At 56.4% G+C, this 15,000-nt stretch overlaps 1 protein-coding gene across 3 annotated transcripts in view; it reads left to right on the top strand.

Annotated features, from left to right (window-relative positions):
- Positions 1–15,000, top strand: part of PODN (podocan) — a 68,070-nt gene that overhangs the window by 1,428 nt on the left and 51,642 nt on the right. Inside the window, exon 1 of one of the 3 annotated variants that reach the window (XM_007480161.3) lies at positions 1–1,322. This exon is cut by the window's left edge and continues 1,428 nt beyond it. The gene's annotated coding sequence lies outside the window, so the exon portion shown is untranslated. Of the gene's footprint in view, positions 1,323–1,877; positions 2,092–15,000 lie in introns of those variants that run through there. The other 2 variants (XM_007480162.3, XM_007480160.3) reach the window with 2 other exon arrangements.

Raw genomic sequence — 15,000 nt, 5'->3', positions numbered from 1 at the left:
TATCAGCAAAACAAGGTTCCAAGGTAACTCCAGGGGACTCATGATTTAAAAAACCACCATCTTGGGGGCAGCTGGGTAGCTCAGTGGCTGGAGAGTCAGGCCTAGAGACAGGAGGTCCTGGGTTCAAGTCTGGCCTCAAACACTTCCCAGCTGTGTGACCCTGGGCAAGTCACTTAACCCCCCTTGCCTAGCCCTTACCACTCTTCTGCCTTGGAGCCAATACACAGTAGTGATTCCAAGACAGAAGATGAGGGTTTAAAATAAAACCCGCCATTGGCAGCCATAGAAGGAATTGCTGGAATCTGATTGCAGATCAAAGCCCCCCACCTCACTGATTTCCTCCGTGAGTTTTTTTATTGTTAGTCAGGACACGGGGAATGGGGAGATCTGTAGGCATGAAAGCAGGGCCTAACCAGATCAGACTATTTACTGCCTGGGGAGGGAGAGAAGCCGAAACCCAAAATATCAGAAAACTTGTCAGAAATGGTTTCTAGTCATTGAAAAAAAAATCCATTTAAAAAATGAAGGAAAACCCCCCTTTTCTCTGCCTCAACTCTTGCCCAGGGTGAAATGCCTGAGGCCAAATTTGAACTCAGATCCTCCTGTCGCCTAGCTGCTCCTTGCCTAGGAGGAGTTTCCACAAAAAGTCCCGCCTGGCCAGGTCTGTGAGAGTGGCAGATCCAGTGCCTTTGTGCTCCCCAGAAGGCTGAGGCGGTGGCGGCTCCTCTGCCCAGTCTCCAGCCCCTTTCCTTAGCTTCCAGCCAGGAGCTTCAGTGATCTGTAAAGTATTCAGGTTGGCAGACCACAGGGAAGGCTGTTGGCTTTTCTGCTTCATTTGGGGTTTCTCCCAGCTGGAGGACAGAGTGTTTTGGGGTGCTTGATAAGATCAGAATTAGGGGGAGCCCCGGATCTTCAAAATGGGCTCCCCAAGACCTGGGTTTGAAGCCTGGCTCAGCTACTGGCCATCACGGTGACCCTGGGCAAGTCCTTTCCCTTCCCTTCTCCCAGACTCAGTTTCCTCTACTGTCCAATGAGGGGCTCTTTCCCAAAGCAATCCTCCCGCGGGTCTGGTCTCTGCCCGAGTCTCCCGCATGGGGCCGGCCGGCCAGCCGAGCCCGGGCCCTGGGCTTGGTCCTTGGCCCGATGCTGTAGCCTGAGCCACCTCGGAGTTCATTATCCAGATGTAACTCGGGCCAAAGCCCCAAATGTTGCTTCAGCTGTTAGCAGTTAATAGGAGTTCGCTTGGAAATATTCTTGGCTCCTGGGCTCAGTATGGCACTGCTCAGAGAGAGGCTTTCCTTCCCTCCCGCCTGCTGATTGGGGTAAGCAGGCACCGGGCCTCCCTGCCTCCGAGGGGCCCCGAGGGGCAGGGGCCATGGGGGCGGGGAGGAGCTAGATTCCAGGAAAAGTCAGCAAGCCCCCAGCCCCAGCCCCCCCCCCCCCCCCTTTGGGAAACTTGGCAGAGGCTGGCGGCAAGCGCTGGTGGTGTTTGTGAAGGGGCGCGTGCGCGCGGGGCGGCGCTGACCACCTCTGGGGGTCCCTGCTCAGCCCCCGCGGCGGCCGTGGCCGGGCCCCTTCCGAGGATTCTCCGTAAGCCGAGCCCGGGCTCTGTCATAGCAAGCGTATTCCTTAAATCCTTGGAGGATTTGAACGCGAGAGGGGAAGTCTGGGGCACGCGCCGCGGGAGCCCCCAGCCCCGGCCCTCGGGAGCCAGAGCGCCCCCCCCCCCCCCCGCCAGGATATCCTGCCGCAGGAGGGCGGCGGCGGGGGGGAGGGGGGTGTCGGTCCTCCGGTTCTGAATCACCGCCGAAGGGAGCGGGCCAAGGAGGAGAGGAGGGGAGGGGAGGGGAGGGGGTGGGAGGAAAACCCAATCGCTTCCCACACTGGCTTTGAGGAACCTGCGCCTGCCTGTGTCCAGAGGAGGAAGCGGTCCAGCAGATGCATGCCTAGGCGGCTGGGGGGGGGGGGGGGGACCCGACAACAAAACTTGTGTTGACGAAGCGGGAGCCCGGAGTTGAATGGAAGGAGCCAGTGTCCGAGGAGCCCAGCGCAGAGCTCCGGGAGAGCCGTAGCAGCCGGCCCGCGCCGCAGGTAGCTCCGCGCGGCTGCCCTTCGGGCATCGGGGCGTGGGGATGGCCGAGGGCTGGGGGCGGCGGCCGGGACGAGGGGGGAGAAGGGCCGAGCAGGGCTGGCCCGGAGGAGGGGGCTGCAGCGGCTCGGCTGTCCGCGATCCGAGCCCCGCTGCGCCCCGCCCTGGCCCGGCTCTCGCTGGGGTCCCCCTCCCCCCCGCCCAGACAGGGCTTCGGAAAATTCCCGTCGCGGCTGTCTTTGGGCCAAGGGGCAGCGGGGCTGGCCCCCCGCCCCGCCCCCGCCCCTCCCTGGCGCACATCTGGAAAGGATCGCCTCGAGGGCGGGTTGGGGCGGGGAGCAGTGCGTGGGGCTGGGGCCGGGGCCTCGGCGATTCCCGCAGCCGCGTGGGCTGAGGCTCGCGGCGCGCCCTCGCCAGCCTCCTCCGCCTGGCCTGTCCCCGCACCGATTGTAGCGGCGCAGCCACTAGAAGCCTCCGAGGCTGGCCTCTCAGAGGCTCGTTCTCTTCGCTCTCTCCCGCTGCCCCGGCCGGGGAGGCTGCTGGAGAGAAGGACCGGGGCAGGGGTTAGGGAAGCCCCCTGGATTGGCCCGGAAACCCATCCTTGGAGAGTGGCAGGGAGGGTGGGGAGCTGAAGGGTTGCAAGCCCTGAAGCAAGCCCCGGCACCCCGGCTCTTTGGTGGGTATGTGTGTGTGGGCAAGTCAGGAGATCTCCGGACTCCGAGTTCCCATCCCGAAGGCACCTTAGAAGTCGGGGAGCGAAACTCCCCCGTGGTACTGGGAAGGAAACTGAGGCCTGGGAGAGATCAGCTGTCTTGTCGCACAGCTAGGAAGGGAAGCGCTGGGATTCGAACCCGAGTCCTCTGACTGAGGATCCATTTGTCTAGTCACCTCTCCTGGCCTCAGTTTCCTCATGTGTAAAATGGGTCCATATAAGCTTTGCAAGTTTTAATAAACTCTACAAATGTGCTTCATCCCCCTTCCTTGCCCTCTGTCTTCCCCTCAGTGGGTCCGGGCGTCTGACCTACACCAGGCTTCTCCATGGCTCCTTCCATCCAGCTTCTGCTTAAATAGGGGCAAGGATGAGGCGCTTCAGTAGCCTGGACTTCCTCCCCATCTCCCCCTTTCCTCCAGAGGTCTTTCCCAGGCGTCCAGGGTGAGCACCCACCCGATACTTGTCTATTTGGTATGTGCTTCCCCCACTGGGATGGATGGAAGCCCCTTGAGGCCAAGACACTTTTGGTGGGGCGTAGTGTGCCTTGAGGCCAGAGTGCTGGACCTCCCCAGCTGCCGGCCCCCTTCTGGCTCCGCCTGGTCTCCCCCGGCTCCTTTCAGCCCCTCCCCAGGGACCCAGGATTGCTGGGAGGACCCGAGAGCCGCCCCCCCCCCCCCCCCCCGTTTAGAAACTGGGGCTGTGGACAAACAATCCCTGCGGATCCCGGCTGTTTGGGGGGGACACACAGAGGGTCCCCTTTCTCCCTGCTCTCCCACCCCCACTTCAGGCGGAGGCCCCGAGCTCGGCTTGGGTGCTCTGCCCCCCCCCATGCTTTCTCCCAGTGCTAGCCCTGCCCTTTAATCTGGTGCCCAAAGGACCCCTGAGACCCCGAGCACAGAAAGTGACTAGTCATAATAATGATGATGATAACAACGACATCTAGGTGGTGCTGTGGACAGAGCACCAGGCCGGGAGTCAGGGAAGCCTGATTCAAATCCAGCCTCAGGCACTTACTAGCCATTTGACGCCGTCGGCCTCAGTTTCCTCATCTGTAAAATGAGCCGGAGCAGGCAATGGCAAGCCGCTCCCCCAAAGGGGCGGCGGAGAACTGACTACAAAAGATTGCACAATCACTTGGGGTTTTCAGCTCTCTCAGCTTCCTTGAGAGGGAGCTGCTATTATTATTCCCATTTTATGGATGAGGAAGCGAAGGTAGACGGAAACTGTCCGAGTCCCAAGGTGGGGTCTTCCTGACTCCAGCGCTGTATCTAAAACACTCCCTAGAATGTCAGCGGCCTGAAACGCCTCCATTTTCCCAAGGACCTTCTGGAGAAGCTGCTCCAGCTTTTGCCCTGGAGGGATTGTTGGGTCTTCATGGACTCACAGACCTTCAGGCTCCCTCTCAAGCCAGCCCATGGCTTTTTTTTTTAAATCCTCAACTTCCGTCTTAGACTCAGTACTAAGTATTGGTTCTGAGGCAGAATAGTGGTGAGGGCTGGGCAATGGGGGTCAAGTGACTTGCCCAGGGTCACCCAGCCAGGAAGGGTCTGAGGCTAGATTTGAACCCAGGACCTCCTGTCTCCAGGCCTGGTGCTCTCTCCACCATGCTTCCTAGCTATCCCCTACTATGGCATTTTTGAAAAGCTGTCATTTTCAGGCTTGAATTTGCCTCTTTGAAGCTTCTGCCTGTGTCTTCTAGGCAGCCAAGTGGCGAAGGGGAGAAGAGTTCAGGTCTCTGAGTTACAAATCCACCTCAGGCCCTGAGCTAGTCGTATGACCCTAGTCCAGTCACATCCCTTCGGTTTGCCTCCATTTCCTCATCTGTAAAATGGAGTTGATATTGGGCTGTTGAGGCTTAACTGAGGCCATAAAGAGACTGTAAGGAGACTACTTAAGGCCTCTCTAAGCGCTGGCTCGGGCCGTCTGTCTCCTGCTGCTGGTAGCCTTGTCAGGTGGGCCCCGAAATACTTGTTTCCTCCCACGATGGTAGCCGGAAGTGCCAAACTCAGCCATCTGGGTCGGTTTCGATTGTGTTTTTATTTCTTTTGTGAAGTATTTCCCAAAGGCCAGCGTGGGAGGCATCTTCCATAGCCCTGGTGTAGACTGGAGGGAAGAGACTCGGGAGAACCAGAGCCCCCTCCATCTGGGAAGGACCTTAGAAAGGACCAAAAGGAACCCTGGACCTCAGGGCAGATGATCAGGGTTCAGATGCAATCCAGTACCGAACTTGCTCTCTCTGTGACCCTGGACAAGTCATAGTCCTCTTGGGCCTTCTTTTCCTCACTGGTCACTTGGATGGTCTCTCCAAGTCCCTTTTTACAGGAGATTCTGTGATCTCTGTGGACCACTTGTTTTATAGGAGATAAAACTGACCCCCAGAGCGGCAGTGACTTATCCAAGGTCACTCAGGTAATAAGGGGCAAAGACAGGACTCGAACCCATAGAACGGGAGGCCGTGTGGTAAAGAGCATGGGAAGGGTGCTGGGAGGGAATCAAGGGGTTTGGCCATTTTACTCATCCAGTGACCTAGGGGAGGCCCCTCACCCTCTCAAAGCTTCAGCGTCCTCATTTGTTTATGGCACGGGCTGGGCTGGACCAGCTGACTTGGAAGGTTTCAATGTCCAGGTCCCAGTCTGGGATGGGTATAGAGCACCCCTCTGGGCTCACCCTCCTCCAGCTCACTGCCCAGCTGGCTCCTTCTCCCCTCAGGCTTCCAGAGCTCCATCCAGTGTACTCCTCCAATAGCGATTAACCAGTTAGCTTCCATGAACTGTCACAAGAGAGTATTTCTGAAGAAAGTAGCCAGCCGAGTGGCGCCATATTGAATAGAGCACCAGGCCTCAAGTCTTCTTCCTGAGTTCAAGTCTGGCCTCGGACACTGGCTGTGTGACTCTGGGCAAGTTACTTAACTCTGTTTGCCTCAGTTTCCTCATCTGTAAAATAAGATAATACTAGTACCTATCTCCCAGACACTAGCTGTGTGACTCTGGGTGAGCTATTTAACCTCTTTTGCCTCAGTTTCCTTATCTGTGAATAAGATAATCCTACCTCTCAGACACTTCCTAGCTGTGTGACTCTGGGTGAGTTATTCAACCTCTTTTGCCTCAGTTTCCTCATCTGTAAAATAAGATAATACTAGTACCTATCTCCCAGACACTAGCTTTGTGACTCTGGGTGAGTTATTCAACCTCTTTTGCCTCAGTTTCCTCATCTGTAAAATAAGATAATACTAGTACCTATCTCCCAGACACTAGCTTTGTGACTCCGGGTGAGTTATTTAACCTCTTTTGCCTCAGTTTCCTCATCTGTAAAATGAGCTGGAGAAGGAAATGGTAAGCCACTCCAGTATTTTTGCCAAGAACACCTGAAATGGAGTCATGAAAAATTTCAGTTGAAAAATGAATGAACAATGAATTTCTGAAGAAAGCATAGTGAGGACCCCCCCCCCCCCCAACAGGAGTTCTCCGCCTTATTCCCACCCAAGGCTCCTGGAGGAATGGGCTCGAAGTTATGGAACAAAACATCTCCTCTGACCTTGCGAGGCTCCCTTACTCCACAGCCGCACCGGGAATAGAAGGGGGACATCGATTTCAAGTGCAAAGTTAGCCAACCTCATGGGCAGAGAGAGCCGGGTCAAGGGGACCGTCACAGTTTTGGCCTCTGGAGGCCCTTCTCCCTCTCTGTCCGGGCTGCTTTTGGGGGTGTGGAGACTTCAGCCCCGACGGTGGCCGCCGTCCTTGCGGGCCAGTCTGGCCACAGCTGGGGGCTGAGCTGATGGTCCCACCGTGGCTGGACCAGAACCGGACCAGGCTCGGGTCCTGCCATTGCCCAGCCCCGGGGCCTCCGCCGCTGGCTCCAGCTTCTGGTGACTTTCCTGGCGCTGCCGCCGTGTCTGCTGTGTCTCCAGACACTCCTTCACGACTCCCAGGAGCCCAAGACCTGGGCAAGGGGGGCCAGAGGCCTAACACAGGCCCACTCAGCTCAGCCCTCCAGTCCTTTCTGCTCGGAGGCTTTCTGGGGCCGGAGGCCGCCTCCCCCTCTTCCACAAGGCAGCCTCGGCCTAGCCCAGCAGTGAGGGACACATCACAGCCTTCTCGAAGGACCGGCCGCCGTGACAAAGGAATGCCGTGAATGGAGGGCTGGCGATGGCCGGAGGAGGAGGAGGAGGATCAGGAAAGAGGGCTTGGAACAGGGGGAAAGAGGTGGCAGGTTGTCGCTGCGACAATGAACGTCTCCTCTCCAGAAGCGGCGCGCTTGGGAGTCGCCAGTAGCCAGACGACCTCCCGGTCTCTCCGCTCCTCCGCTCCTTCCCCAGCTCGCAGAATGAGCACAGACCCCTCTCTTGGGCCCTTGGGATCCCGGCCTCCCCACGCCAGCGTCTTCCTCCTCCGGCTCCCTGCTGTCCAGACCAGCTGGCCTTCTCTGCTCCCCACACAGGACGCGCAGCTCCTGTGGGGGCCTTTGGACGCCCACTTCTTCCCTCTGCCTCCTGGGACCCCTCTTCAAGAGGCGCTCAAGGCCTCCACGGCTGGCTCTCCTCTTCCTGGCTTCTGTTACCTGTCTCCATCCCAGAAAGCTCAGTCCGCAAGCAAGGGACACAGTAGGTGCAAACCATTCATTGGAGAGGAATGAGGGTAGGCGGCGCCACAAAGGAAGAAACCTCCTGTGATTGGCTAGAATTGGCCCCACCCTGGGACTTCCTGACACTGTTCTAAGCTCTCTCCTGCCTCTGACATTCCCTGTTCCAAGCCCCCATCCCCAGCTCTGACATTCCCTGTTCTAAGCTCCCTCCCAGCTCTGACATTCCCTGTTCTAAGCCCCCATCCCCAGCTCTGACATTCCCTGTTCTAAGCTCCCTCCCAGCTCTGACATTCACTGTTCTAAGCTCCCTCCCAGCTCTGATGACATTCCCTGTTCTAAGCTTCCTCTCAGCTCTGACATTTCCTGTTCTAAGCTCCCTCCCAGCTCTGATGACATTCCCTGTTCTAAGCTCCCTCCCAGCTCTGATGACATTCCCTGTTCTAAGCTTCCTCTCAGCTCTGACATTTCCTGTTCTAAGCTCCCTCCCAGCTCTGACATTCCCTGTTCTAAGCTCCCTCCCAGCTCTGACATTCCCTGTTCTAAGCTCCCTCCCAGCTCTGACATTCCCTGTTCTAAGCTCCCTCCCAGCTCTGACATTCCCTGTTCTAAGCTCCCTCCCAGCTCTGACATTCCCTGTTCTAAGCTCCCTCCCAGCTCTGACATTCCCTGTTCTAAGCTCCCTCCCAGCTCTGATGACATTCCCTGTTCTAAGCTTCCTCTCAGCTCTGACATTTCCTGTTCTAAGCTCCCTCCAAGCTCTGACATTCCCTGTTCCAAGCCTCCATCCCCAGCTCTGACATTCCCTGTTCTAAGCTCCCTCCCAGCTCTGACATTCCCTGTTCTAAGCCTCCATCCCCAGCTCTGACATTCCCTGTTCCAAGCCTCCATCCCCAGCTCTGACATTCCCTGTTCCAAGCCTCCATCCCCAGCTCTGACATTCCCTGTTCCAAGCCTCCATCCCCAGCTCTGATATTCCCTGTTCTAAGCTCTTTCCTGCCTCTGACATTCCCTGTTCTAAGCCCCCATCCCCAGCTCTGACATTCCCTGTTCTAAGCTCCCTCCCAGCTCTGACATTCCCTGTTCTAAGCCCCCATCCCCAGCTCTGACATTCCCTGTTCTAAGCTCCCTCCCAGCTCTGACATTCCCTGTTCTAAGCTCCCTCCTGGCTCTGACATTCCCTGTTCTAAGCTCCCTCCCGGCTCTGACATTCCCTGTTCTAAGCTCCCTCCCGGCTCTGACATTCCCTGTTCTAAGCTTCCTCCCGGCTCTGATGACGTTCCCTGTTCTAAGCTCCCTCCCGGCTCTGACATTCCCTGTTCTAAGCTCCCTCCCGGCTCTGACATTCCCTGTTCTAAGCTCCCTCCCGGCTCTGACATTCCCTGTCAGCTCTGACATTTCCTGTTCTAAGCTCCCTCCCAGCTCTGACATTCCCTGTTCTAAGCTCCCTCCTGGCTCTGACATTCCCTGTTCTAAGCTCCCTCCCGGCTCTGACATTCCCTGTTCTAAGCTCCCTCCCGGCTCTGACATTCCCTGTTCTAAGCTCCCTCCCGGCTCTGACATTCCCTGTCAGCTCTGACATTTCCTGTTCTAAGCTCCCTCCCAGCTCTGACATTCCCTGTTCTAAGCTCCCTCCTGGCTCTGACATTCCCTGTTCTAAGCTCCCTCCCGGCTCTGACATTCCCTGTTCTAAGCTCCCTCCCGGCTCTGACATTCCCTGTTCTAAGCTTCCTCCCGGCTCTGATGACGTTCCCTGTTCTAAGCTCCCTCCCGGCTCTGACATTCCCTGTTCTAAGCTCCCTCCCGGCTCTGACATTCCCTGTTCTAAGCTCCCTCCCGGCTCTGACATTCCCTGTCAGCTCTGACATTTCCTGTTCTAAGCTCCCTCCCGGCTCTGACATTCCCTGTTCTAAGCTCCCTCCCGGCTCTGACATTCCCTGTCAGCTCTGACATTCCCTGTTCTAAGCTCCCTCCCGGCTCTGACATTCCCTGTCAGCTCTGACATTCCCTGTTCTAAGCTCTCTCCCGGCTCTGACATTCCCTGTTCTAAGCTCCCTCCCGGCTCTGACATTCCCTGTCAGCTCTGACATTTCCTGTTCTAAGCTCCCTCCCAGCTCTGACATTTCCTGTTCTAAGCTCCCTCCCAGCTCTGATGACATTCCCAGCTCTAAGCCCCCATCCCCAGCTCTGACATTCCCAGTTCTAAGCTCCCTCCCAGCTCTGATGACATTCCCTGTTCTAAGCTCCCTCCCGGCTCTGACATTCCCTGTCAGCTCTGACATTTCCTGTTCTAAGCTCCCTCCCAGCTCTGACATTTCCTGTTCTAAGCTCCCTCCCAGCTCTGATGACATTCCCAGTTCTAAGCCCCCATCCCCAGCTCTGACATTCCCAGTTCTAAGCTCCCTCCCAGCTCTGATGACATTCCCTGTTCTAAGCTCCCTCCCAGCTCTGACATTCCCTGTTCTAAGCTCCCTCCCAGCTCTGACATTCCCTGTTCTAAGCTTCCTCCCGGCTCTGATGACGTTCCCTGTTCTAAGGCTCCTGCCCTTCTCACTCCTCTACTCTCCTATGACCGCAGAGGCCAGGGTCCAGACACCTATAGGCCCGTTGTTCACCCAGCAGCCACCCGATCCTTGCTGACATCCCTGGTATTTGCATCATCTGTTGTTGTTTCTTTAGTTGGAGGTAGGCAGACCCGGGGGAAGCTGAACCCTGGGCATCAGAGAGAGTAGACCTGGCAGAGCACCAGGCAAAGCCTGACGCAGAGGGTCTGAGCAGAGAGGGAGGCCCCGGTGGAGGCCCCGGTGGAGGCCCCGGAGCCAGGGACACAGCGATCCCTTATCCTGTGGGGCTCCCAGAGGGCAGAGGCTCAGGCAGCATCTTGGGCGAGTCCCTCCAGCCCAGGGAGATCCTGGGGCGCCGCGCCTCTGCCTGTGGCCCTCCCCCTGCAGACCATAGGCTCCTCGAAGGCCAGGCCGTTGGGGTCGCTGGTGCTGCCTTTGAGTGGGCCTCAGAGTGGGCCTTGCCCAGCGTCGGACCTTCACGATGATGCGGAGCCGATCAGAGGGCTCCAAAGCCGGCCAGACTTTGGCCCAGCAGGCGGAGGCGCTCTGGGCCTGGAGGAGCGCCCGAAAAGCGGCTTTCTCGGGCCTGACGCCGTCGAGCCTCGGTTTCCTCCTTGTACCGCGTGGTTTGTCTCGCAGGCTGGCGGGGGGGGGGGCATGAGTCTTTGCCCCCACTTCCGGCCCCCAGGCCCTAGCAAGGTAGGGAAGGACGGACCAGGCCGCGTGCTCCTCCTTCTCCCTTCTTTGGAGTCGGACGGCAGAAACGGGTGAGGTTTTGTCTTGGGTGGAGGCAAAGCGTTTTACCCCGGAGTTGGCTGCCCAGAAGCAGCCGGGGCCATGCGGGCTCTTGGCCCTGGCCTCCACGGAGGCCGTGTGGTGCAGGAGGCAACGCTGGCGCTGGGAGGCGGCCTCCCATCCCCTCCCGGATGCTCATTGCCCGAGTGGGCGAGTGGGAGAAGCCCTGCCCTTCCCGGGGCCCTGGATGGCTTGGAGGTTCCGCCTCCGGACCCGGGATGGGGAGGCGACACAAAGAGATGAGGGGGAGCTGCCTGGAGGCCAGGCCTGACCCAAAGCCGAGCCGTTCCTGCACAGGGCGGCCCTGACAGCGCCAGGAGGGGCGGCCGGCGCGCTTGGCAGAGGGCAGGAAGACCTTCCCAGGCAGTAGCAGGGATGGAGTTTAACGGGAAGAAACGTGAACTCTCCCACACCTGCGCCCCAACCCCGCTCTCCGGAGGGGCGGCCGCGAGCTCAGCGGGAATCCACACGAGGCCCAGGAGATCCGGGGCGGCCCGGAGAGAAGCTGCGCCTCCCGGTGCCCCGTCTGGAGCCAGGTGGCCGGGTCTGGCCCCCCATCTTAATTAAGGGGGCCAGCGCAGGACCATCAGGGCAGAGACTCCCCGTCCTCTGCCAACTGCACGCTGCCTGCAGCCCCCGGGCTCGGCCGCCTCCCTGCCTCTGCCTTCTTCTGCCCCCCACCAAGGTCTGCCCCCCCCCCCGGCACCCCACAGCGCTGTGTGTGAGCGTCGTGAGCATCAGGAGACGACATGCGTGTCCTGTGCGTTTGCAGGTGGGGGGGGCAAGGATTTCGCTGGCATCGAGCTGCGACTTCCCAAACTTGTATTTTACGCACCTCGGGGGCGGCGAGGCTTCTCCGCCGAAGGGAGACTCCTGGGGGGCAAGGCCTGTGTTTTTGCCCCCCCCCCCATCACTAGCCACATAGTAAGGCTTTAATAAATGCTTCTTGACCTACCCAGCCTCAGTTTCCTTATCTGTAAAATGGGGATAATAGCACCTAATTCAAAGACTTATGAGGATCAAATGAAATAAAACATATAAAGTGTTTGGCAAAGTGAAACAGAATTATTTTTCTATTGTTATTACAAGTACTTAATAGCCTTCTGGGAACCCATGGCTGGAACAGGCTTCCTTGGAGGTAATGAGGGCCCCATCCCTGGCAGTGTTTGTTAGCAGAGGCTGAGGAATAAAATAAAATAAAATTAATTTAATTTAACAATTACTATAAATAATTGAAATTAAATAAATTTAAATAAAAACATTTAAAAATTCTTCTGCCTTAGAATTGATACTTATCATTGATTCCAAGACAGAAGGTAAGGGTTGAAAAAATATTAGGAGAACCACACATTTGTCTAGAGCTTGAGTCTTATCAAGGGCTGTTGTCCTCTGAATTGCAAGTAGCTGCTATTATGCCCATTTTACAGGAAACACAGACTCTGTGGTTAAAGGACTTGCCCACAGTCATACAGTTTAAGGAATGATGAGAGCTCATTTATTAAGTACTTCCTGCCCGTCAGGCGCAGTGCTGAGTGTTTGGGCTCTGGATATAAAGAAAGAGGGAGACGATGTCCTCTGGGGCTTCCGTTCTAATAGAGGATGACGAGGCATCTGGGGAGGGCTAGCCAGGGAAGCAGATTTTGTTCTGGGGAGGGAAACGAGGGGGACACCTAGTTGGTAGGAGCCTTTGGCTCCCTCCAGACTGCCTGAAGTCCCACTGCCTTTGCTGGGAGCTGGATATTTTTTTTCTGCACCTCTATAATAAAAGTGACAATTCTACTTTAATTTATTTATTGAGGGTCACACCAATCCCACCAAACTGCCAAAGAATTACTTTAAAGAACCAGGAAAAATAGAAACAAAATGCATCTGTAAGAAGAAAAGGCCAAGAATATCGAGGGAATCGAATGGCTTTTTTATCCACAGATTTGTGAAAAATCTTAGTGACTTTGTACAAATTATTCCGAGAATACCGAACAGGAAATATTTTATAGACATTCCTCTAGCCTGTCTCCTAAATAGCCCAGAACCTCACTTTTCCAGACAGCCCTGTGATACTGCGTCCCAGACTGAGGATAAGGAGGATTTGTCTCCTGATCGGTGGAAAGACCTCTGAGAACAATGTCGGGTATCTTCTTGGGGGGCAGATGCTGAAGGTGGACTTTGAGAAAGATGGTTGAGAGAGGGAAGCATGAGCTTTTGATAGTGGGAGTTGGACATTTGGATGGGGAAAATGGGGGGAGATAACTTGGGATCATGGGGCACAGGTAGGCTCTGTAGTAGGCAGCCTGAGGAGCTTGGTGGTCTGGGAGGGCACCTAGGAGGGCAAAGGGGCACAGAAGAGCATTTCCTTAGGGGGGTGGTGGGAGAATGCCAAAAGGAACAGCCACTGACTATAGCTGTGATGGTGAGCCTTTTAGAGTTGGAGTGCCCATCCCCCATCAGAGACCCAGTACCATGCTCCCAGAGACTGAGTGCCATGCCCCACCCCCTCCATACCCCAGACAGGGGAGGGAGGAAGTACTCCCATTGGGCTGCTGGGCAGACAGGTAGGGGAAGGGAGGAATGTCCTCAGGCACATGGAGAGGAGGAGGGGAACCACTCCACCCCCAAGTCCTTCTGGCTTTCTAGTAATGAACTCTGATGGGAGACTGCAGACATGCCCACAGAGAGGGCTCTGTGTGCCCTTTTAAGCATATGTGCCATAGGTTCGCCACCACTAGACTATTGTTTTCCAAGGACTGGTGTCGTCAAAGTGAAATGTAAGAGCATAGACCTTAGGATGAGAATGTGGGATGGTGGTATGTGTCTATGTGGGCAGGGGTTGATGCTTTCACAGAATAAGAGCATTTCAGAATTGAAAGGCCCCAGAAGTCATCTGATCTAACATGTACTCATCTCTCCTCCCGGCTATTGCAATAGCCTCTGAATTAGTCTCCTTCCTTGACTCTTCTGTCCATTCCAATGTGTCTGCCATTTTGGTACTCCCAAAGCCCAGATCTGACAGTGTGACCTTTCCTGCTCAGTAGACTCCAGTAGCCTCCTGTCTCCTCTGGGTTCAAATATAAACTTCTCTGGCACTTGGCATTTAAAAGCTCCCTATAACTTGGCTTCGGCCACCTTTACAGCCTCATTATACATTCTGCTCCTTCACACAGTCTTCAAGCAAAGCTGCAGTCCAGCTAACTGGCCTTCTTGCTCGCCTATGACGTCCCATCTTTAACAATCTGGCCTCCATGGCCGAAATGCTCTGCCTCTCCGCCTTACGTCCTTGGCTTCTTCAAGACCCAGCTCAAAGCCCACCTGTTACAGGAGGCCTTTCCCAGGCCCCCTCCCCCTCCTCGAGGCCCAGGGCTTTCCCTCTGAAAGGATCCCTTCTCTGTTCCATAGACATCTAGCCATTTCCATGCGGTCATCCCCCTTGCCTGGGAGCTCCTTAAGGGCAGGACTATTTTCTCTTTTCCTTGTATCCCCAGTGGTTAGAATAGCCCTTGGTATACAGCAGAGGTTTAATAAATGCTTGTTGACCAGCTGGACCTCAGGGCGTTTGCGCTCGGGTTTCTGTACCCGAGGAGGAAGGATCACTCTGCCTGCTGCCCTAGCTTGGAGGGAAGACTAAGCGCCAGCCCTGGACCCGCGGTTGTCTAAGGAGATGGCAGCCTCCACGGGACACACTGACCGTCCCTAACTATGGCCTTTATAAGGAGAGAAAAATGCTGCATCCTCCTGGGGAAGACGGGCGGCTCCAAAAAGAATGTCCCCCACCCCAAAGCTTTCTGCCCTCTGGGTTGGGTCCACGGTGGCGTCTGCCTGCCAGCGTGTGGCTACGCCCCTGGTTCTCCCTAGGAGAGGCAAGAGCGGCCCCCATAGGGCACGTAGGGGCCCCCGGCTGGCAGAGGCCTTCCCTTAACTCATCATTCCAGGCTTCCATCTTCTCCTCCTGCTTGTTCTTCAGCGGTGCTGACTCTTTGTGACCCCATTTGGGGTTTTCTTGGCAAAGACACTGGAGTGGCTTGCCATCTTCTTCTCCAGCTCATTTGACAGATGAGGAAACTGAGGCCAACAGGTGGAGTGACTTGCCCAGGGTCACCCGGCTAGTTAAGTGTCTGAGGCCAGAGCCGAACTCAGGAAGGCGAGTCTTCTTGACGACAGACCCAGCGCTTTATCCCCTGAGCCGTCGTCTGGCTGCCTGTTCTTACGCCCATCTTTTCTCACTAGCCCCCGGCCTCACCGTCTTCGTCTCCACACCCTTTGGCCCATCC

The sequence above is a fragment of the Monodelphis domestica genome, chromosome 2 (genome assembly GCF_027887165.1).
Source record: "Monodelphis domestica isolate mMonDom1 chromosome 2, mMonDom1.pri, whole genome shotgun sequence".
NCBI lineage: Eukaryota > Metazoa > Chordata > Mammalia > Didelphimorphia > Didelphidae > Monodelphis > Monodelphis domestica.
This window is presented reverse-complemented; position numbering and strand designations above follow the sequence as displayed.